Source organism: Protopterus annectens, chromosome 9.part0 (assembly GCF_019279795.1).
Source record: "Protopterus annectens isolate FY-2018-M chromosome 9.part0, PAN1.0, whole genome shotgun sequence".
In the NCBI taxonomy this organism is placed as follows: Eukaryota; Metazoa; Chordata; order Ceratodontiformes; family Protopteridae; genus Protopterus; species Protopterus annectens.
In genome coordinates this window covers 848,002,542-848,027,047 of record NC_056743.1, presented here as the reverse complement: position 1 = coordinate 848,027,047, position 24,506 = coordinate 848,002,542, and the positions used below count along the sequence as shown (strand labels likewise).

General features: G+C 38.1%; 1 protein-coding gene across 8 annotated transcripts in view; it reads right to left on the bottom strand.

Moving 5' to 3' along the window:
* The window catches only part of B3GALT4 (beta-1,3-galactosyltransferase 4), a 476,996-nt gene extending 452,887 nt beyond the window's left edge, over nt 1-24,109 (bottom strand). For 3 of the 8 annotated variants that reach the window (XM_044083527.1, XM_044083524.1, XM_044083530.1), the window contains exons 1-2: nt 23,908-24,062; nt 5,689-6,052 (exon numbers count right to left, since the gene is read on the bottom strand). The gene's annotated coding sequence lies outside the window, so the exon portion shown is untranslated. The other 5 variants (XM_044083529.1, XM_044083532.1, XM_044083528.1 and 2 more) reach the window with 4 other exon arrangements.
* Between the last annotated feature and the right edge of the window lie 397 nt (nt 24,110-24,506).

Below are 24,506 nucleotides of genomic sequence, written 5' to 3'. Positions count from 1 at the left end.
CATATGCCTCTTCAGAGGGCATGATACAGCATTTGTTTGTGTTTGTCGACAATTGTCCTGCTGGCTGTGACTGTTAGGTATGTGACCCCCCCCCCCCCAACTGGCATGTGTGAGTGACTTAAGTTGTGTCTGTGCCAGTGAAATGCTGTCATGGCTTAGTGGTTCAGTACTGTGACTATAGTACACAGTATCCCGAGTTCGAGCCCTGTCACTGCCTTTTATTTTCCTGCTGGGCAGACCTGACTGGTTAAGGAACAGTAAAGCAGGTGTGAGCGTGTTTTACCAACTTTGCTCGCCTTTGCCCAACATTGCCTGACGTTGCGCTGGTTAGCGTGGTGCGCAGCTACACGCAATTGTATTTAAATATGCTCAATACTGGTAAAATTTGCTTAGCAGTGCTTTATATTGCTTAAAATTGGGACTCATGCCTCAGGTGGTGCTGCAGGGCTGCCTATGTCGGATGCACATATTACACTCCCTATATATACACATGTATGTTTGAACAGGTAGTGTCAAGTTCGGCATCCCTTTTACTGTATGTACGAGTCAGAGAGGTGTCATTTCCAGGGTTCCTACTGAGTCAGTGTATGTGCTATGCATTGCCTCTTTGCCAAGGCCAGGGCATACTGGGCACGCCTCCTTCTGCCTACTGGGGCAGGCTCAGGTCGTTCCTCCTCAGAGTCACGCTGTGCCTGTGCAGACCTTGGCAATGGTGGGGGGCTGTTTGGCCCTGCCCCATGTTGTTCCTGCTGCAGCTGTTTCCACAGGATCATACTGTGTAGCATGGCACATACCATGACAATTTGGGTACATGTAGTTGGCGAGTACTGCAAGGCTCCACCAGATGAGTCCAGGCACCGGAACAGTGACTCGAGCATCCCAAACACATGCTCAATTATGTTTCTTGTCTGTGCGTGTGCCTCATTATGGAGTTCTTGTTAGTGTGTGTGCATTTCTGATGGGTGTCATCAGCCACGGCTCCAGTGCGTATCCAGCATCCCCCACTAGGTGACCATCAGGGATTCCCCATTGGCAAATCTCTGGTACAACTGCGGCAGATGCCAGATGAGGGAATCACGATAACTTCCAGGGCAGCCAGCACACACATTCATTATTATGCCCTGGGCATCGCACACGACCTGACAGTTGATGGAGGGGAAGCCCTTGCGGTTGATGTAGACCCTACCCTGCTCACCAGGTGGTGCTTTGATGTGCATGTGCGTGCAAGTCTATTGCACCCACTACCCTCAGGGTATTCTGCTATTTGGTGGAAAAGACGCATATTGCTGGCCAATGCCTCACGGGAATTGGGGAAATATACGTGCTCACCGACATGTGCTGACATGGCATCCAGGAACTGCTGCAGTACCCTGGATGCTGATGTCTGTGAAATCCCCATCCTATCACCAGTTGGTCTCTGGAAGGTACCTGTAGCTAGTATTCTTTAGGCCAACTCATACATTGGTATCCATTGGGATGGGTTCCCCTCTGTTGGTTGTGTGTGAGAGGCGTGGCCGGCACAGCTCAACAATTTGCTGCAGGAGGTCTCTGTCCACCCTATAGCGCTCCACTATCTCCAGCTCATGTAGCCCCTGTGTTGCAGAGTTCTTGGGGAGAAAACAGGGAAGAATGCTTTTTGCAGAGTTTAAAGTGCTGGGCTGGGCTAGTCTGCTGCCTGTGTAATTGGCTGATTTGGATATATTTCACCTGGCAGCTCTGCTAGTTCTCCTTGGTTAACTTCCTACTACTTCTTTTCCTTCCTTTTCCCTTTGTTTCCGCCCAGGGCAGCGCCTCACAAATGAGCGCACACGCTGTGTGCACGTTTGCAAGAAATTTCATATATATTCATGGTGTACACCTTTGGTTTCTGGTTTTCAAAACAGACAACTGTAGACATGCCTCTTGCAATCCTGAGCAACTCAGGGCAAACAAGACACTGTGCTCCAATAGGCTTACAGCCTGACACACACCCCTCATGATGTTACCTATATTCTACTCGAATACTCACCTACTCCTACACTTAAACTCTTGGGACATGGCTCACATGCTGGGGAAAATTGGCATTCACTATCCTTATCCTCATTTGCATAGGATTGCCTACTAATGCATGGTTACATCTCTCACACTGAGCTTCCCCCCTTAGCAACCAGTACTCAGTAGCCATGTTGTCTTCAGCCTGCCATTCACCTGCATGGCAGGATAAGCTTTTTAGTGAAAATGGCTATTTTTAAATTATTTTCTTGTTTTTAAAAGCGCCGCACGTCTGCTCGGTGCTGCGGTACGCTTAAACATCAGAGATCGGGGGAAAAAAGTTAGATTTTAATAATTTTAAACATTTATAAATGCCAATGGCCTTATATTTGGCCATTGGCATGCTTCAACTGTATGCATCCTTTATTTGGAGCCGTCATAGCTCCGTTTAGCTATTTGCAGAACGGTACTCCGTTACCAACGGAGTACATTTCTGCAGATAACACTAATCTTCCACGGACAGGTTAGAGTTTCCTGGATTGCAAATTTACCTCATTTGCATAGCTTTCAGCAGCAAACGAGGTAATTTGCATACCATGACGCTGTCCGTGCAAGAGTAGCTTTAGCAGCTCTCGTGCACGCCACTGCTGGCTGTACCTGGATTGCACGGCAGACATATTGCCTCTGAGCTCCTACACTCTTCTTGTACTCCGTGCAAGCTTTCGTAAATCCGGCCCAGTCACTACTGTGCTAAAAATGTAAAAGCAGTGTTAGTAGCACAGCAGTTAGTATACTTCCTTTTGATGCAAAAGACTGTGGGTTCTACTCTCACAGTATGTAACTGGATTGCTGATACCGTACTCTACTTCAAAGGGGGTGGATGCTGCAGTCCTCAGTTACATATCTCTCTAATGTAGGATTATCAGATGACTTACTTCTGTAGAGACTGTGCATTGACCGATATAGGTGGATTGTAATGACATCCGTTCGAGTAGACTTTTACTGACTAAATATTCTGAATTAGGCAGTTTTTCATTCTTGGTTCATACATTTTGTTTCATTGCTTACTGGAAAAATGTTTGAAACTACACATTTAAAAAACACCTTCTAACAAGTGGTGCTGCATTATACAGGAATATAATTTAATACAATCAAGAAGGTATCTTCACGTATACATGGTCCTAAAAATGTCCAAGGGGCCTATGACTTGAAAAACAGCCCAAAGGTAAACTTTATCCGCTATTGGTCAGATGCTTTTTCTTTGAATGTGACTAACTCTGTTTCAATGAAAATAGTTTCAATAGCAGAGAAGTTTTAATGCCAAGTCTGTTTTCATTGTGAGACTGTATTGCTTTGTTTAGCAAATATCTATCTGTGTTTTGAAATAAGTTTTAAATGAAATCCAAATACAATAGGTTCATAGATTAGTACAGTAAAATGCTAACTGCCCTTCTGGGCCATTTTAAGCCTAGCCAATTACTCCTTGTGAGAGTCAAACCCTGCACCTTGTGTCTGAAAAGTAAATACCTGAACCATTATACTGTACAGTACAGGGAGTGTTTTAAAAGGTAAATGCATAGTGAGCAAGCGGCAGATGCACGCTTTGATGAGTCATCTACAGGACTCGACTGATCGCTGGTGCAGAGGAGTGAGAGCTGCCTACATAATCATACAGTACTGTCTTCAGTTCTGTTATTTTTGTTACAGGTGCATTTTTGTGCGACTATGTCTACAAGAAAAAAGGAACCACAATGTTTACCTATTGAAACCAAAATACAAAATCAATAGACTAGAAAAGGGTGAAACTGGATTATCTTTTGTTAAGATTTTCAATGTTGGGAAGGCCACAATCTCTGATATCCAAGTAAAAAATATATACTTTTGAAGTTTGAATCAAATTTGGACCGTGAACATGGATTCTAAGGCTAGCACTGGCTTTTTAAAAAACTTCAAATCTCGTCATGGCATACGAGAAGTACAGGTTCACGGGGAATCTTTCTCGTGATGCACCTGCTGCTGAAAAATTTAAAGAAACATTATTGGCCCTTTTGGAAAAAGGTGGGTATTAACACAATGACATGCAGAATGCCAATGAAATAGGTATACTGGCAAACAATGCTCCGTAAATCATTAGCATCCAGGCAAGAAACAGCGGCCCTTGGTTTTAAATTTAGCAAAGAACGAGTAACAATTATGGTAACCACAAATGTCACTGGAAGCCATCTCTTACCCCCACTGATTGGCAAAGCCAAAAAGCCCTGATGTTTCAAAAATGGGCATGTCTCCTACTGTGCTACAGAGCACAGAAGAACGCTTGGATGAATTGTGAAATATTTCTTAACTGGTACACAAATGAATTCATCCCAAATGTTAAGATCAAAGAGAAAGGGAAGAAAACTGGAAAAGTACTACTACTGCTGGATAATGTACCATTACATCCAGGAGTGGAGAAATTGAACGCAGTTTATGAAAATTTTGAAGGGATTTTTTTGCCTCCAAATATAACATGGATTCAAAGCTTAAAAAGGCGTGCAAGTCCTACATCATTTATTATTAGCAGAAGATGAGGAAAGTGGATTCAAAGATGGCTGCCATTCTGTGAACACTGCTGAACTGCATCTCTGCATATACCCTGAGGAAATCTAAACCTAGAATTGATACTAGGAACTTAACATTAAATCTTCGGTAAAATAACTGCAACTTCATTCAACTATTCTGTAGTAAGAAGAAAAACCGAAAAATAATACATTATTCAACAGGATTATAATAGATTAGCTGGCTCTGAAAATAGAATCAAACAAAGGAACCGTGTGCTCTATACACTGTAAACTTTTGTGCTGGGATAAGATGTCGAAAGAGGAAAAAATATGGACATAACCACTACTAAAACAAAACTTTCAGAACTGCAGTCACCGGAAAAAGATGCGATTTCCAAAAGGCAAAGAATTACTAAACAACAAGAACAACAAAAGCCAGGGACTAAAACTAAATCTGATCAAGCACCAAATATGGAAGACATCAGAACTGCCTTGTTACCCATTCAAGAAGCTCTGAAAGAATTAACCAACCAAATACAAACGTTTGGAAATTCCTGTAACCAATTACTTGAAAGAATGGAAAAGTCTGAAGCTCAGATTTCTGAAAATGAAGATAAACTAACTTTACTGGTAAAAAAAAAATCAAATACACATGACTTGGATATTCAGGCTATTCAAAGCAAGATTACTGACTTAGAAGCAAGATCCAGGAGGAATAATATTATTATTAGAGGAATTCCAGAATCTGTACAATATAATGATTTAATCCCATCTATAACACAAATATTTACAGTGCTTTTAAATGACTGACATGGTAAAACAAATCATTATTGAAAGGGCACACAGAGCTCAGAGAGAACTACAAGCTTCTAATACTCCAAGACCTGCATATGTTAAAATACTCAATTATCAGGATGTTAGCAGAATTCTTACAACTGCTAAAAAAGTGGAGGATGTATCATGTGAAAACACAACATTTCTCTGGCCCAAGATTTACCTCTACAAGTCAGACAAGCTAGACAGTCCTTATCTCCTTACTGTAGGTTTCTTATTGATAAACAGGTTAAATTCCAAATTAAATATCCTAATATATTAACATTTACAATAGATGGGACTAAATATTCTGTTTCTGTGAAAAATGAAGCAAAAATTACTTTTCTGAAGGTTTTTAAGAGTGTACCTGCTTCTGACACTTGAACTGAATTTCCGTTGGGACTGACAGGCTGCCTGAGGTCGGATTTGCTGATTACTGTGGCTCGAGGTCTTGGTAATCCTTTGTCTTCTCTTGAAATGCTTTAGGCCTCTTTGGATTAATAGGGTTGCTGTTTTTTTGCTGATCTGGGCTATCTGCGGTAGTTTTCAGAAATTTTATGGCTTCTACGAGCTGTTTTCGTCGACGAGAAGACAGGAAATGCCTTCAGTGCTGCCGAGGGTGCGGATTTCGATGTGGCGTTTCCGGAAGTCCGGTTGTAATAGCGGTCCCCCATCAAGAGTATTCTACATGGTTTCCAGGCTTGGAAACCCGAAAGGATTTGTTTTTAGCCCTGCAAAGACATTTTACCATCAAGTAATGTACTGTTATGATATTTTAAGCACATAGCAACATCTTTATACACTTGCTAGTTAGATACCAATATAAACCCTGTCGTTTATAATAGATTAAGAGGGTGTAGGGAGTATTGTTGAATATGGGACTTTTAGTACATTTTATAACTTTATAACATATAATATAACCTATATATTTTTACTCAGAGGTGATAGTTGTATATTACATTATTTAAACACTGGTTTACAATATATAAATAAGGGAAATTTGTATTTAAATGTGTGTTTCTATATAGAGTTATAATATAGCTTTTTTCCACAATAGAAGAAAATTTTATCCATTTGTTAAACTTCTACTTCTCAAAATGACATTTTTTGACTAGAATAGGTGATGTATGTTAAGTATATATAGCTTGCTAATCAAAGTTACTAAAAGCTTTTTTACAGTAATGTTATATCCTTAATATGATTTCAATAACAATTAATCAAAGATGTAGATGAACAGCAGTGTTTGTTAGGGAATGTTTAGATTAGACTTTGTAATAGTTGGGTTAGTTTATATAGGTCTCAATTATGAGATGTGTTTGAGGTTTTATAATCTGAAGTTTTATGTTTCTTGTCTTTTTGACCTTTTCAGTCTACTATATTATACAAGACCTTTTCAGTCTACTATATTATACAAGACCTATATATGTCCTGGTCCGGGATTAGAGTGGGCAGGCACTGGTATAGGACGGGATGTCAAGAATACTTCCAAATTACGTATGTTTTTCAAGGCATTTTACTTTTTCTTTTTGTTTTCCCTTTTAAACTTTTATTTTATAAACAACCCTTTGAATGTGGGAAGTAGACTCATGGAACGTTAAAGGGCTCCAGAGCTTAAAAAAGAGGAAGTTATTTTTACATTTATTGGTGCAGGGTAAGGCGTTGTTTATACTACTTCAAGAAACACATTTAACTAATGATCAATGGGTTGATATAAAAAAAAAAATAAGTGGATTAAAGAAGTAATAACCTCAGAAGGTAAAACTAATAGTGCTGGGGTAGCTATAATTATTAAAAAAAATATAAGGGAAAGATTTTAGACTCTAAAACAGATAAAGATGGAAGATGGTGTTGTTATTCTTTTATCTACCCAGTTTGATAAACCTATTTTGTTAAACGTTTATGCACCCTGTAATGACCAGCAACTATTCATAGCATTAAATCCAATTTTGACACAATATGATTAATATTATACAATTATTGGAGGAGATTGGAATTCTTATCAAAATCCGAAGTTGGATAGATCTTGTCCACAAAGAGCATTTAATAAACAAGCTGTATCAGCACTAAGTGATATTAAGGAAGACTTCCAATTAGTCGATCCTATTCAGTATTTAAATACTATTAATAGAACAATTAATTATACTTTTTATTCAACATGTCAAAATGTGGTCCAGAATAGATTTCTTTTTGATTTCAAGAATAATGGTTAATTTGGAACCCTTAGTTGTTACACATGCATGGTATTTATCAGATCATTCAAAAGTTTCACTAAGTTTTGCTAAAGAATCAATGGAGACCCAGCGGCAAAGAGGTTTTAACTGGTCTCAACCCAAATTTGTTGAATAAGGAGGAAATATTACATTAAATTATAGATCACCTTAAATATTTATTAGATAGACTAAAGAAACAACAATATCTACCTGACATTGAACGGGCGGCAGTTAAAACACAAAGAGGGATCTTTTTGCAAAAAGCTTCATATTATAAAAAAATAATAAACAGAGATATTCGAAAACTGGAAGTTAAAATTAAGACACGATCAAGAATTGATTCAAAATTTTAAATGCTCAAACAGAGGTGGAATTACTCAAATGTTAAAAAGATCTCTTCTTAATCCAAAATAGTATGTTGACATTTCAGGAACACAGGATGTTAGTGAGGTATGCCAATCATGTTCAAACACCATCAAGGGCATTAGCTAGAATAATTAATCAATCGAGTACAGCAGTACAAATTTCGGAAATATATTTTAGAAATAGAACTTATTCTAAAACTGAAGATATCATTGATGTCTTTGAGCAGATATATACTAGTATATATGGTGGGCGAAATGACTCATCCCCACATAGGATTAGTAATGAATTTTTACAAACTATTAAGTTTCCGGAAATAGAAGATAATATTCAAAGAGATTTGATTAAACCGATATCCGAAGTTACAATTCAACATATGAAATCGCACAAGTCACCAGGACCTGACGGTTTGACGGTGGAATTTTATAAGGTATTTGATATCTTTGGTAAAATACTCGCATGTATTTCATTACATAATTAAGAACAAAATCAATGATCCCCACTTCAATACTTCAAAAACTATTTTTATACCTAAACCTAATTCTGATTCTCAAAACCCTGATAATTATAGACCAATATCATTAATTAAATGTAGATATGAACATTTTAACCTCTATTATAGCTGCTAGATTAAAAAAATAATGAATCATATAATATCTAGGGAACAAGCTGGTTTTATGGCAACCAGACAAACTAGTGATAATACACTTACACTTCATACTGTGATAGCGTATGCTAAACAGAAGAATCTTAATATGTATGCGCTTATAATTGATGCGCAGAAGGCTTTTGACAGGGTTGATATAAACTTTGTTTGAAATTTTACCATATTTTAATGTATCTCAAGAGTTTGTTCAAGTGCTAAAAATTTTATATAGTAATCCTTATACCACATTGTACATTAATAGAAACTGCTCTAAAAGAATACAAATCAAAAATGGAACACGTCAGGGTTGTCCTTTGTCCCCTTTATTATTCAATATATAATCGAACCCTTATTCTTATATATTAAAACAGAATATATACCACAATGCCCCAATAGTTTATGGAACAAAAATATCAATGGCAGCGTTTGCAGATGATTTGAATATCTATTGCACAACTCTAATCTCAGACACTAAAAAGATACTAAAAGCGATAGATAACTTTTCAGAAGTTTCCAACTATAAAATTAATCATAAAAACACTAGTATTTTCCCTTTGAGAACTCCCAAACCTTTTTCACTGTTTCCTCTGGTGGGACAAGTAATGTTTAAAGATAACATTAAATACTTTGGTATTGGCTTCTCTACAGATGATAAAGACTTTTATATTACTAACATTAAAAAAGTTTGGGATCAAATATTATCTGATTTTGGGAGATGGAAGAATCTACGATTACCAGTATTAGCAAAAGTATCAATTATTAAAATGAATGTATTACCACGATTATTATATATTTTTAGGTCTGCTCAAGTAGTAATCTCGAAGACATTTTTTAAACAAATCCACAAAGAATTGGCTAAATTCATTTGGGAGCCAAAGAAAACAAGGATTTCGTATGATAAATTAATGACTCCAAAAAATAAAGGAGGATTGGAGTTACCAAATTAATAGTAAACTCAAACAGGCTTCTGAGAATTGCTAATTACGATATAACTAGCACTAAGTTGGTACCTACTTGGGTAGTCCTGAACTATAAATATATCCTAAATTTGAATATTAATCCTAAAGTAATACCCTTTTTAGGAAAAGATACTTTGAAATTATATGGAATAATGGATCACATTAAACTATATGTAACATCTATACAAAACTTATTTCAATCACTAGATCTTGCTCAACATATGATGGTTTTTCAACCCTTTCACAGGAACCCTAACTTGAGGTTAAATAATCAATTAATTGATCTCAAAGAATTCCCATTAATAGTCAATTTAACTTTAATTGACATTTATATATTTCTCAAATTCTCGGCTAATCAGATAAGACAAGAATTAAATTTACCTAAAAACTATCTTGTTGTTTAAGACAAATTAGGGAACTTTCTATAAGCTACTTTAAAAATTTTAAACCCAGAGAAGAGATTATAATCAAATGCTCAAATTTGTGGCAAGCTCTCCAACAAGATATTAAATTTATAACAGCAGCAAATAAAGTTATAAAAGAGTTCAGATTCCAAGATAAAGTTCTTTTGTTAAAATATTGGAAAGAGAAAATTCCATCGACAGAAGAAAGTCATATTATAAAAGCATTTGATTTGACTACAAAATCTATTTATTTTCAAAAACTGATGTATACCCAGGTGATGATATGGAATAATACATATTATACACGCCTTAGCCTGCATAAATTTAATTCTAAAAATTCTCCAATTTGTCCATACTGTAACGACCAAAATGTCGATCTTCTTCATATGTTCTGGAGTTGCAAATGCATATACAGACTTTGGAACTCGCTAAAGATACAACTTCAGAAGATGGGTTATCAAAGTACAACATTGTCATGGAAATTCATGATTTTGCATATTCCCCCAAAAGAACTTTCTAGATCTCAAAGTATCGTATTAATTAATATCTTCTTATTACCGACGCTATATATAGCTACCAATTGGTTAGACCCATCCAAAACATCATGGAATAACTTTAGAGTTTTAGCAATAAGGCATATAGTACTCTCAAATTACTTTTGAACCAACATAATAAAAATATTAATAATCCGAAAATATGGGAACAAGTATTTAATATTATATTAGCGTAATATTTCAAATTTGAATGTATCAAGAATTATTTTTACACTTCTAAAAGACTTTGTAACAGCAAACTGTTCATTATTCGAATTGATCTTAACTATTTTTATATTCTTCTTGTATAATTTACTGTTTTACTTGGAAGCATTCATGTAAATATTGTATATATGTTATGGTGTTATTGTTAGTTACATTAGTTGGTAGTTATTTTTAATTTTGTATGGAATATAATAAAACAATAAAAATGTATTATTGAAAAAAAAAAAAAAAGAAGAAGATGAGGAAAGTGTGGTGGCCTTTTCAAAAAGACAGTCTTAAAGGTTGCTGTTATATGGTGGCTGATGCTTGGAACACATTCTCAAAAGATAATTTTAAAAAGGCTTGGAATAGATTGCTGGATGAAAGAGGAAAAAATTGATGTGGACACCACTGAAGACCTAAAAGAAATTGTGGACATGTTCCAGGCAATCCCAGGATTTTCAGACTGCCAAAGATGATGCACAAATGTGGTTAGAAAAAGACAATGACCCTGGCTTTCAAATTTTGAATGACGAAATTTTGTCATTTGTGCACGAAGAAGAAAAGGCAGGGAAGATGCTAGAGATGGGGATGGTGAAGAGGCTTTTACAGCACTGGAAACTGCAATGTCCTAGTATGAGCAACAAGAAAGCTGTCCTACTCAGCTTCTCGAAGAGAAAGTCTTTTCTTGGCAGCTAAATCAGGCCATCAAATTTGGTTCAAAAAACAATTCATGATTATTTTTAGTGGATTATATGTAGCTGTGTCCTGTTTGGTATCTCCTGCGCTGTAATTTGGCAAATATTTTACTACAATAATATACTGTACCATTTTGTACTTGCAGTAAATTTGTTATCATTTTGTTTAATGTTTATCAAAAAAAATTTTGAAATGTTTTATCTAGTTCAATTATATATTTGATTATCCAAACTGTTTGAGAAATAAATATTTTACTACGATAATATAGTGTACTGTTTTGTACTTAGTACATTTGTTTTATTTTTCTTGTTTAATGTTCATCAAAAGCATTTTTAGAAGATTTTTATCCAGTTCAATTATGTTTGATTATCCAAACTACCCTGGGTCCAAATTAGTTTGGATAATTAACTCTCTACTGTATAGACTTAACCAGACTGACAAATCTAATCTGCAAACTAATGTAACACAAATCTGACTTCACTAAACATGATAAAGAAAACTCGTACAACTATACCTCCGCTCAACATTTTTTGTCAAGGAAAGGACACGTCTGCTTAACTTATAAAACTTATTTAAAAAGGTCATAGAAGCAATTATTAATACCACAGCACTTATTTGGATTTTGGCCAAAATGTTCAACATAAAAACCCAAGCTGGCATTACAAATGTAGACCCTTTCGTGGTAAGGCAAATAGCATACTGGCTGAAACAAAGAACCACATAGTTAAGGTGGCCAAGTAAGAAGGTAACTAATGGTGTTCCTCAAGGCTCTGTACTGGATCTTACTGGCATGCACTTTTATGACCTCCAAACCATAAACCCAGACCTACAGCTAAGTTTGCATAGGACCATAGCTGGGTGTTAATGTCCATTTACCACTTGATACAGAACACCTTTAGCAAAACTTAATCCTTATAAACACTGCATTAGAAATGGGTTAAAATTAAAAGCAAAAAGGGGAAGTATTGCCAAATTTGGCAAGCAACTATCTGCTGCTTACACTACAGCCAATATGCCACTCCAAACTGACATGGTAGTAAGGTATACAAGCACCATGGTTAACAACGCCCTGTCGTCTGACTACCATGTAGCATCAGTAGTCAAAAAAAGTTTAGCTTCTGCAATCAATACCTAAAGGTTTCTCATTCAAACATGCCACTACAGTTAGATTTGATTAGGCCACTTATACAGCGCAATGCTCCCTTTGGTATGTACCTAGACAAAATTGGTCAGGGGTAACCATTAAATATGTTTTCCTATAAAGTGGTTCTAATTTATGGTGCCCATGAATCAGAACCCTAAGGGAAAGCAACAACCATTTACAAGCAGTGTATGATGATTTTTTTGCTAAAGTGAATAAAATAGATTGCAGCTTTATTTCACACCAGAAACAAGCAAAGCAACCGCCTACATCTTGCATGACCCCCACCTTATTACATTTCTGAAAATTTCCTGTCTACCAATATTGTTAACTAAAACTAAATGAGGTAGCATGTATCTCTTGTGCTATTTGACAGATTAATCTCGAGTCTGCAACATATCAGCTACACAGATTAATATTTATAAATGTACAGGAAAGTGTTCTAATGCAACACATGCAGAAAATAAAAGCTCTCAAGCAATGTTAACATAATGCCAACTCTAATCTTTGCCAATCCAGAAGCAAACACACAAAAGAAAAATACTAACTTGAGAATAACCACTTAAACGATCCAAAATGAAATTAGTACAAACAGCATACTTTGCACCACTAAATAATTTAGAGAGCCAAGGTCACTAGATGACAAAAGTGTGTTAGCCGAGCTTTACATGGCCTGCCTACATCTTAGAACGCTCTGGAAACCAAACATACATGTGCCGTCTTGTCCCCTTGTGAGATTCTGAACAGAGAAGTCTTACCCAAAGCACTACTTGCGACAGCATTACAAACATCCAGCTGTCTAATGCTAATGTTCTGAAATATTTTGTTGTTTAGATCATACCCTTCAGCTACAGCTATTTTTGGAAATGCATACCATTTTGCAGGCTTGCTTTACCTCTTAACGTTCACGATGTACCTGTAGTTGGATATTCCTATATTCAGACTTAATTTATCCTTTCACACAATTTTCCACATCATGTGATTTTGAACCAGCCTACATACTGTCACCAGTAATTTAAATAAAAGGAATCCACATTACATCTCCAGATAGATTACTTTAGTGACTGATCGTGCAAATAAAAAAAAAAAATCTTCCTTACAAAGTCTACAAGTTAAGTCTTTGATAATGTGTATATTATTGTATCATTTTGTGGTATTGTTTTAAAATGTGGTATTCTTAGTAGTATCCCATAATTCTAAAGAAAGTGATGTCATTCATATTCAGAATATTTACCAAATTAGGTACCAAGATGCCTAGCTAGATGTAGCCGTTTTTCAAGACCATCAGTATCCATTTTCAAAGTCTGTAGGTTCTACGGTAAATGTTTTAAACACAAAATAATAATAAATAATTAATAATAATAAATATACACACAAAAAATTAACTTTTGTTGGAACTAATCACAGCCTATAAGCATTTTTTCTACTGAACAAATAAATGGACAAAACAGTGTAAATGGAGTGCCGCAAGCGAATGTCCCAGATGGAAAATCAAAAAAGAAGAATTTGATGACAACACGAGTATCTCTGCATTCAAAGTCACAACAAATACATAGCATAATATAATGAGGGATTTTGGGCATTATTGTATTGTAGTATCCCACATGGCTGCACAGTAGCAAGTTCCGCCCAAAACCTGCCCACTATCAAAACACCTGGTGACGTGTACAAATATGTAATGATTACTCATGGAGCTGTCCTCACCAGCCTCATGAATATTCATCATGTATTTGCATGTGGAATGTTCAAGTTTTAAAATTAATTTTAAAGGAAGAGCACTACAACTGGTAATGAACTACTGAAGGGATAGCAGTATAATTACATTAATTTTAAAGGAACAGTGTGATATTACTGTCAGCTTTCTACCAAAATAAATTACTCCGTAACTGCTTTGGCAATTTAAACTTTTATAACAGTAAAAATACATTTCAACTGGCAAGTTAATTAAAGAAAAATAAAAAGAGGGTGCTCATTGCAAAGGATTCTCATTCTCCTTGTCAGAATCGATGTCCAATGTGTCCCTGTGATTTCCAGGGCACAGCTCAGAAACTTTTTCATTTTTGCCTTCACTGGGTGGCAACATTTCAGCATCCTTACTTCAGTGAACTTCCTGAAATTCCCTTGTGACCAAGACAACAGGTAAATAGCTAAGGAAAGTCCCTCCCCCGTATTTACTTCTCCACATGAATTCATCTAAATGGCTCGGAACCGTGTTGTGCCCAGGTACCATTCATGGCTTTAAACTGTTTCTTGCAATGCGACCACTTGCACTCCTCAGCATTGGTGTGGGCATATGTAACTGGGTTCACGAAATTCTGACAGTGATCAACAGTCAGATGGGTGTATTTAATCGCTGGTATTTGAGCAATGCCTTGATAAGCTGGTTATTCCAAACAAAACATGCCATTAGATGATCGGTAGTAATGTGGCCGCATCTAGTCAGTCTACAAAGGTAAGATGACCAACTTTTTCACTACAGTCATACATTCTAAACACCTACCCATCCATTTTTGCCAGGTTTCTCTCACGATTATACTTGGCTCTTATTAAAAAACGTTCAATATGGACTTCCTTTCCAGGATCCCTAATTAACATCAAGTCCTGCAAAAGTTTCCAAGTGCAGACATCTCTCAAGAACTGATACTAATCCACCATCGATTTAGCCGACACTCCAAGATGGTCTGCAGCTACACCAGCAGCAGATTTAGGCAGGGGCGCAAGCCGGCCCCTTTTTAAGCTTTTCTTCCTTTTTTCATCCCAAAGAATCCTGTCACCAAACACGCTTAATACATGGAAGATGTGATTGGAGGTTGTAGTCAGAGGATATATTTTATAACTATCCTCCTCCAACTGCATCTCTGTTGTAATTTAGGCATGTTGGCGAGAGCTGTCAACTATGATCGTTGAGTAAAAGTTTAGTTAACCTTTTCTCATAAGACTAGTTTAATTTTAAAATAAAAACATCAAATGGCTTTGAAACTGCTCTTGGAGTGTGAGGAACTATCTGCATTAAGGCAATTTATTCATTCTTTTTCAAAGTGAAAATTTAAGATAAACAATAACTTCAGTCAGGGTTTACTTCAATAGTGACATTTTGCATCTTCTGACAATAGCAAATGTGCAGTAGTAACGCACAGTGTTGTCTCCAGAACACATGCATCATACTTATCAAATGTTTTAAGAATTCTGGAAAAAGGCAAGAATAATTGGGATGAGGGGCTAAACATCGGGTTTTTTTTAAATTACCAATACAGGTTTTGCACCACTATGCATATTCTGAGCAACAATAAGTGTGACACACTGTGTGGCATTAATGAACACCATTCGCAATAATATAACAGAAAAATATATGAGGGTCATGGCAAAAATATGAGACAAAATCAGGGGAATTACAATTGAGAGGTATGCCTTGCATTCTTTTCTCAAAGAAGTTGGTAGCACATCACTACACACATTCCTTACAAATTAGTTTCTAGCTAAAACCAGATTTTCATCTTCCCAACTAGAGAGAAGCAGATGAAGCTTGCACAGTGTCTATTCAATTACCTACACGGATTACTTCTGAATCAGAATCTAGATTTGGATGTTTGAATCACAAGTATCTAGACTAAATGATCCATAAATAATCCTTGCATTCTGACTGGATGATGACCTAGACTCCTTCTTTGACAGTTCCGGTAAGCCCCTTTAATGCAGCAGACCAAGCAGAGCACTTAAACTAATGTTGTCGCAAAGCAGTAAGCATATAATACTGCTGTTTAAAATCTGTAATTGTAGTACTGTTATCTTCTGTTTCTCCTTTTCCACTTTATAATAAAAAATAAAAAAATTCTAAGCTTGTTTCCCACCTTTCCTATTACTAGTCTAGTCCAGACACAGATTTGCTGCATCCAGGACTGTTTGTAAGTTGCTGAGCCCCACAAGCCTTTCTGTGTTGGAGGGAAGCCTTCTAGCTCATCAGTGGGAGTGGTAAACACTAGGTAGCCTATCTACCACAAGAGTGGTTTCTGGCCCAGAAATTGTAGTATATTTGGCAGTTTTTACATCTGTTTCAACCTTCTGGTATAAAAGCCCACATTTACGCTAGTTTCCCCCAACTTTCCTGTAACTAAAAGGTACAGGACGGCACAACAAGTCCACAGCTTGAACAGGTCCCAATTTATTGATAAAAAACAAACACAAAATATCCAAAACAAACTCTATAATAACAAAGTTAAGTGCTTTCATCTGTCTTATGCAGACTTCCTCAGAACTGTCATTATTACGTCAATATGCTTTTTATACTTGATTTTGGCGCCAAAATCAAGTATAAAAAGCATATTGACGTAATAATGGCAGTTCTGAGGAAGTCTGCACAAGACAGATGAAAGCGCTTAACTTCGTTATTATAGAGTTTGTTCTGGATATTTTGTGTTGTTCGTTTTTTATCAATAAATTGGGACCTGTTCAAGCTGTGGACTCGTTGTGCCGTCCTGTACCTTTTGGTAGATTTAAGTTGTTGTTCCTGCTGTGATTTTTACTTTCCTGTAACTAGTCTAGTCCAGACACAGATATGTTGTGTCCAGGACTGCTTGTAAACTTCTAAGCCCTCCCCACGTCTTTCTGTGTTGGAGGGAAGCCTTCTAGCTTAACAGTAGGAGTGGTAAGCACTAGGTAGCCTATCTACCACAAGATCCAGGTATAGATTCTTAGTTTTAGCACTTGAATTTGCTTGGTCGTGCTCAGCACTTGTTCAGAACTTGTTGTTAGCACTAAATAAGCTACAAATCACTACAGCACTCAGCCTTCATCTTTACCTAGAGGAACAGTTTTTGCACTTACTTTCCTCACTTGCTTAGAATGGAACAGCTCTTATAATCACTTTCCTCACTTGTCTAGAGGAAAGTAGTTTTTTATTCAGGCATGTTCAAGGGTCAGCTCCCAGTGTTCTCTCTTGTCTATCTGATGAATCTGGGCATCTCGGGGCAATGTAGCAATTGCCTCATGTACACAGACAACCCTCTTCTCCTAACACCCAACACCACAACCTGTGAGAGATGCACTTATCTTGCCAAAATGGAGGTAAAGCTCTCTCCAACCAAGACCGAACTTGACAGTCAACAGGAGAAGGTAAACACTTGCACCACACATCACATAGTCCCACTAAACCTACACCACCAAAATCCACACATAGAAACACAAACATTCACGGAGGCTCTCAATAATAATCTGCTCAAGCAACAGCGACCTCAAAAGCAGAAACACAAGCAACCTCCACCACCCCCCCCAACAGAACCAAATGACACATAGCCCACAGACTCAGTGTGCCAATAAACCACACCCCATAAGGCAAAACATACCCAACACACTGGTCATAAGTGACTCTATAGTCAGGCACAAATATCCCACTCACCAGGCTAAACAAGGAGAAGGTTACTGTCAGCTGCCTGTTGGGTGCCAGGATCCAACACATAACCCAAGCACTCGGGTCACTCCACAACAAGTACAAATATGACGCTCTCATTGTCCACGTTGGTATGAACAATCTGAGATGTACCTCCCTGGACTACATGAAGAGAGACATGGAGTGCTCCGATCTTGTAGCCCAGGGAGGTATGACCCTAGCCCTGAGTAGCATCCTGCCAACGCCCAGAATGATACCACAGTACAAGGACAAAATGATTGACTTCAACAATTGGCTAAGCTTCTGGTGTCATTCTAAGGGGATCCAGTATCTGCCTGCCTGGGATGACATGGTCGACAGACCACGATGCTTTGCCAGAGATGGCCTGCACCTGTCACCCCTGGGATTCCGGATACTGGCTAAGGGTCTTGCCGCCCCTATAATGCGTATTTCAGGCAAGGTTCAAATGACAAATTCACCACCATAACAAGAACAGGCAAGCAAAAACTGAGGGTAATGCTAATCAATGCTAGAAGTTAAATCTCAAAATGCACTCACTCAAGGCACTCCTTAAAATGGAGAACATAGATATCTGTGCAGTGACTGAGACCTGGTTCAAGGCTCTAGAGAGCACCCCTGCATTACCAGGCTATAACTCATACCACACGTTTCAGCCATCTAACCTGGACCAGAACAGCAAAGGCGGAGGTGTGCCCATATTCATTAAGGATATCCACACCTCCAGGCTAGTTGCGCAGCATAATGCATCCAAGGTTATACAAGTGCAACTAACTCTGGGCAAAACTGCAATCCAAATTGTAGCTTGCTACAGATCCCCCACCATGTCCCAGGATTCCCACTCCTTTTCTTGATATACTGGAAAATATTAGGGTTCAACCAAACACCCTAATAACGGGAAATTTCAACTACCCCACCATTAACTGGGAAAACTACTCCTGTACCAACTCCTCCTGTACCAACTCCTTCGCTCAGCGCCTTCTGGAATTCATAAATTCCAATGCCCTGGATCAACTTATCCACACCCCCACCAGGGGCAACAATACCCTAGACCTAGTCATTATCAACACGAGTGACAGTTGTTCCACACCTGAAGTAAACTCCTTGTTGGTCATATCTGACCATAAGCTAATCACCCTAGATAATCACATCCCACCCCCAACCACCATTAAGGACGCCACGGTAAAAAATTTCTCCAAAGCCAACTTCAAGCTTAAGACAGAAGTGGCGAACTTCATGACACCCATGCAGATGGACAAAGTTATGACTGCTGAATCCTACACAAATGCACTCCATAAGCACTTACACGAATGCTATCCCAAACAAAGCAAAGACACTATCCTCCAAAAAAAGGAAGCCAATCTGGTGGTCCACTGCCATAAACTCTACAAAATAAAGGAAGAAACTGTTGCAAAAGACAGTAAAATCCCATGAGTGGAGGAACTCTCTGGTCAGCCTCAGTAAGAAGCTCAGATCCCTTATAAGACCCTCCAAAGCTAATTACAAAAACAAAATCGGCACTGATTCTAAGAGCAACCACAAAGCATTCTATAGCCATGTCAAGAATCTCAATGGCAACACCCAAATCTGCTTGGACTTACAGCACAATGGCATGAAAAATTACAGAACCAACTGATATTGCCAACATCCTGGCAGATATGGGCAGTGTAGGGGGTGAGAGGGGGGTAAAGTTAGCACTGAACCTATCTATGTAGGAAGAATGCAGAGTCCCTGTAATCACATCTATGCAGTTAAAAGCTGCACTCTCTGAAACCAAAAACACAGCATCCATGGGATTGGATAACATCCCAGGCTGTTTTATACAAACTTCAAAACAAACTGGCTCCCCACCTAAGCACCATGTACAATCATAGCCCCACGTCAGGCTTTGTGCCCACTGAATGGCGCACAGCAGCAGTTATCCCACTCCACAAAGTGGGAGCCTCCACTGATCCTGGGAACTATCGCCCTATCAGCCCGACGAGCCTGGTCTGCAAGGCCATGGAACGTATCATCATGGAACTCAAACAAAGACACTGGTAACCTCCAAACTCTGGACCCCACCCAGTTCAGGTTTGTGAAAGGCAGATCATGCATTCCGAACCTGATCGACTTCTTTGAGGCAGTCACCAAAGCCGTAGAAGAGGGTAAGGTGATTCACACAGCCTATCTTTACCTCGCCAAGGCTTTTGACACCATCCCCCATTCTGAAATTATAGCTAAACTCACTAAACTAGGTATACATCCCTACATCACAAGATGGGTTGCCAAGTGGCTCACTGACAGAACCCACACTGTAAAAGTTGCAGACTCCAAATCTGACTTCAAACCAGTGACAAGAAGAGTACCACAGGGTTCAGTCCTGTGACCTCTCCTGTTTTGATATCTACTTCTCTGAAGTATAGGCTATCACAGAAGGCCTCTGGCTAACGAAGTTCGCAGATGACTGCAAACTAGGAGCCATAGTAGAGTCCCCAAATGATGTGGACATCCTACAAAAGGGCCTCACTGAGACAGAGGCCTGGTGTCAGAGGGATGGCCTCAAGCTCAATGCCAAAAAGTGCACTGGCATCCCCTTTGGTAAAAACTCTGTACCCATGGACTACCACATAAACGGCAGTCTACTTAACTCCAAATGTGTGATAAGCGACCTTGGGACCCAAGTGGACAGTAGTCTCTCCTTTAAAAATCACATCGCAACAGTAGTCAGGAAATCCTTCTATGTGGCACACATCACAAAAGGGTTCTCATCCAGGAAAAAAAAAGAGGTCATTCTTCCCCTCTACTCGGCACTCAGACCCATTACAGAGTACAATGCCCCTTTTGGAATGTACCTCACATGACATCTGCAGCACCTGGAAAGGCCACAGAAGTACCTCACAAAGAGGATTACTGGCCTCAAAACAGATGCCCTACACTGACCAGCTCAAAAAAACTCCAGCTTTACTCTGTAGCATATCGCCTACTCTGAGGAGATCTCTGCCCAACATATAAAGCTATGTTAAACCCAAAGCTGTTGGACACGCTACACCTAAAGAAATCCCAATCCCTCAGAGCTACACGCTCTAGGGACCTATACCTTGTCACCACAATAAACAGGACATGCTGAAGGGATAGATTCCTGTTCCAGAGACTTCCTATACTCTGGAACAAGCAACCCATCTATGTCAAGCAAAGTTCCACATTAGCACTCCAAGAAAAATCATGATGAGTAGATGGGAAATAGGAACTACACCCCAGGGATCACTTCTGTGACTCTGCTCAACAGGGGCACAAGAAATTAACTTTCTTGGGTGACATAAGCCAGGGAACCTTGTTGGCTGGGCTTACTTAGGCCCTTCGGCCAATAGCCTAGTACCTACCTATGAACACACTTTCCTCTCTCTCTTCATTAATTCTTTCTCTGAGATTGGCTATATCCAATTAACTGTCATCGAGAAGCAATGGACTATCCCCATACTCAACGGTACAGAGAAAGGAATTCTTTAGAGCCGCTACTCTTACACAGGACCAACACACATATTCACTCACATACACACCAATGGTCAGTTTGGGGATTGTGAATTCATCTTAGAACGCGAAGACAAACAGCAGCATCCCGCCAAAAGTCACTTGGGTGCAAGATGTACATATTACTGTGCAGAAGCATTTTCAGTATAGCAGCACAGTCAACCATATTTATCCGGCCAGAAATCGGGACAAAGCCCAAAAAACTAGGCACAACTTTTAAATCTTACTCTACTTCACTTATAAAGTTTATAGAAAAGGTTGTGTGTCAACATACATTTTTCTAAACAGTAAGTAGGAAAATCTAATGTCTGGCATACCTCACAACTTCACAGAATGCCCAGATTTTTTTACCTCACATTTTTGGTCCATTCTTCATAAAATTGTGGTCATCTGGCAAATTAGTGGCAAAGCATTAATAATGGAAGTTAGAAAATAATGACATTTGTATTTCAGACTTCATACCTTTCAAACAATTAATGCTAATACAAAACCTATTACATCAACTTTCAAAGTCTGTAAGAGCAATATTTAAAAAAAATTCCCTATGTTGGGCATTTGTCCCACTTTTTATGGCTTTGTTCAAATTTCTTGTTCTAAGAGGTTGAGAGATATGCTGGCATCGTTGACTAATTATATAATTAAAGGATTTAATTGAAAAAATCAAAAGAATTACAAGGGGTAGAACAAGAGGCAAAACAGGAGCAGTTGAGGTATGCAGTCAAATAATTTATAATAGAACAACTCTGGCCCCAAGAAAAATATTCACCAACTGTGAAATGAAACAAGCAGAAAAATAAAATCTCTTTATTTCTCTCTAGCGCTTCGGTGTTTCCACCTTCAAGGAATATCAAACATTCGAGATGCAAAATGCATGTTCTTATATAGAACTTCTAATTGATAATACACACCCCTTAATTACAAAATTATATGATTATAAAATCCCATTGTAAAGGAAACATTTCCAATTCAGCTCATTGTTAAGCCATGTGGGTGTCATAGTTTTATACTTTAAAATAAAAATTATTTCTTTATATAACAACTTTTGTTTCAACACACTTTCATCATCACATAAACATTTCACACTTTCTAAAACAGTGCCTTTTAACAAAGACACATCACCATTATGAAATGTATTAAAATATGAAGCAATTATTTTGTTCTCTTATTTTTCACATCCCTAACATGTTCCATCAACCTAATACGGAATTCTCTCTTAGTCTCCCCTATGTAATAAAGTTCACATAGGCATTTAAGTGCATATAATACCCCTTTACTTCTGCATGTATAAGCCTCCCTCGGCTCAAATTTTATTCCATTTGTCAAGTCAATCACACATACCACGCCCACTTCTGCGCAATCTATGTGTGGTGCTAGGATACAATAATGCCAGCTTTGTACACAGTTCAGCGAAATATTAACTTTGACCAAAACGGCACCAACGTTAGTAAAATAAAGTTTGGAGTAAACGTGCATATTAAAATAGAGCCTGTAAAATTCTCCACAAAGTCTAAGATCTAAAAAAAAATTGTAGACGTCCGATTTTAAAGAACGTAGAAGACAACTGTGAATTAAAAAAGGGTTGCCGTTAAATACTCCAACCTGATCTGTACAATGAACAGTCTTAATTTTCGGTACATACCTTTAGACGCTTCTGTGAAAATCTGCTCCAAGTCCTACCAGTTACTAAATAATTCCCAGGGAAAGCCTACGCCGCTATATTTGTTTAACTGTAAACGCATAAAACAGTATTGCATCTCTTAAAAAAGTAGAGTATACGCAGAGGTTATTTAATCACACCCTCACAAATGCTAATTATTCTTAATAGAAACCAACACGTATAAACCGTTTTTAACTATTCCTGCTCACTTTTATCGACAGCAAACTTTCCGCTGTAGTCAATGATTGGGTCCCCACCCTCGATTGCAGTTCTACCGCTCGCTGTTAATTGGTTAACGCACTTCCTCAGCTGCAGTGACTGATGGGGGTAAGAGGTTATGTGCCACGAAAGGTACATTGAACACTTGGTTATGTAGTGTTATCAAGATACAACTTAACACGCAGACCTATCAACATTTTTTGCTGTTCAAGAGCATCCATTAATTTATCTCAAAATTCTGACCCGTGATTTTGGTGACAGAACAGAACACAAATGAATAAAACGGCTGCTAACGTAAACCAGTCATCTGACTTGAGGCCGGGTCGTCTTCATAAAAAAAGTCCGTGTTTTCGGAGCAAGTGTTCCTACTAAGCCGAATCGATAGTTCCGGTAACCATTTTTTATAAGAAATCTTACCACCTACACGACATAATGCAGAATAAAGGAGTTTAGGATTTACAGGTACAAATCCTATTATCCCAATATTTTTTCATAACTATACCAGTAATTTAACGCCGTTCTTCTCAATAAACCAGATTTCCAGTATGGTTGCTGCCTGTTTCAAATTTTTGCTCATACACCCTTAAAATTGGTGTTTTTTTATCCTCCCCTGAACCAGTTTTCATACCTCTCAACTTACCCTAATTTGGGAAGTACAATACTATTTTCATGTCTAATTTACGATGTCCTACTTTTGGAGTTATGCATCCATTTTAGGCTTGATTTACCCATTCACGCAAGGTTCCGGTGCTACCTCATCACATATGATTTACCTGAAGCTGTCTACTACACATAAAAAACACTCTACCTTCCCAAAATCAGGGCCGGCCTTAGCCACAATGGTGCCCTAGGCGAAGTAGTGCTTTAATGTCCCTTAAGCCCCACCCATACCATTGCAAATTACAATTGAGAGGTATGCCTTGCATTCTTTTCTCTAAGAAGTTCGTAGCACATCACTACACACATTCCTTACAAATTTACAACACAGTGCAGTTTCTAGCTAAAACCAGATTTTCATCTTCCCAACTAGAGAGAAGCAGATGAAGCTTGCACAATGTCTATTCAATTACCTACACGGATTACTTCTGAATCAGAATCTAGATTTGGATGTTTGAATCACAAGTATCTAGACTAAATAATCCATAAATAATCCTTGCATTCTGTCTGGATAATGACCTAGACTCCTTCTTTGACAGTTCCGGTAAGCCCCTTTAATAGTCCTTACACTGAGAATGCAGC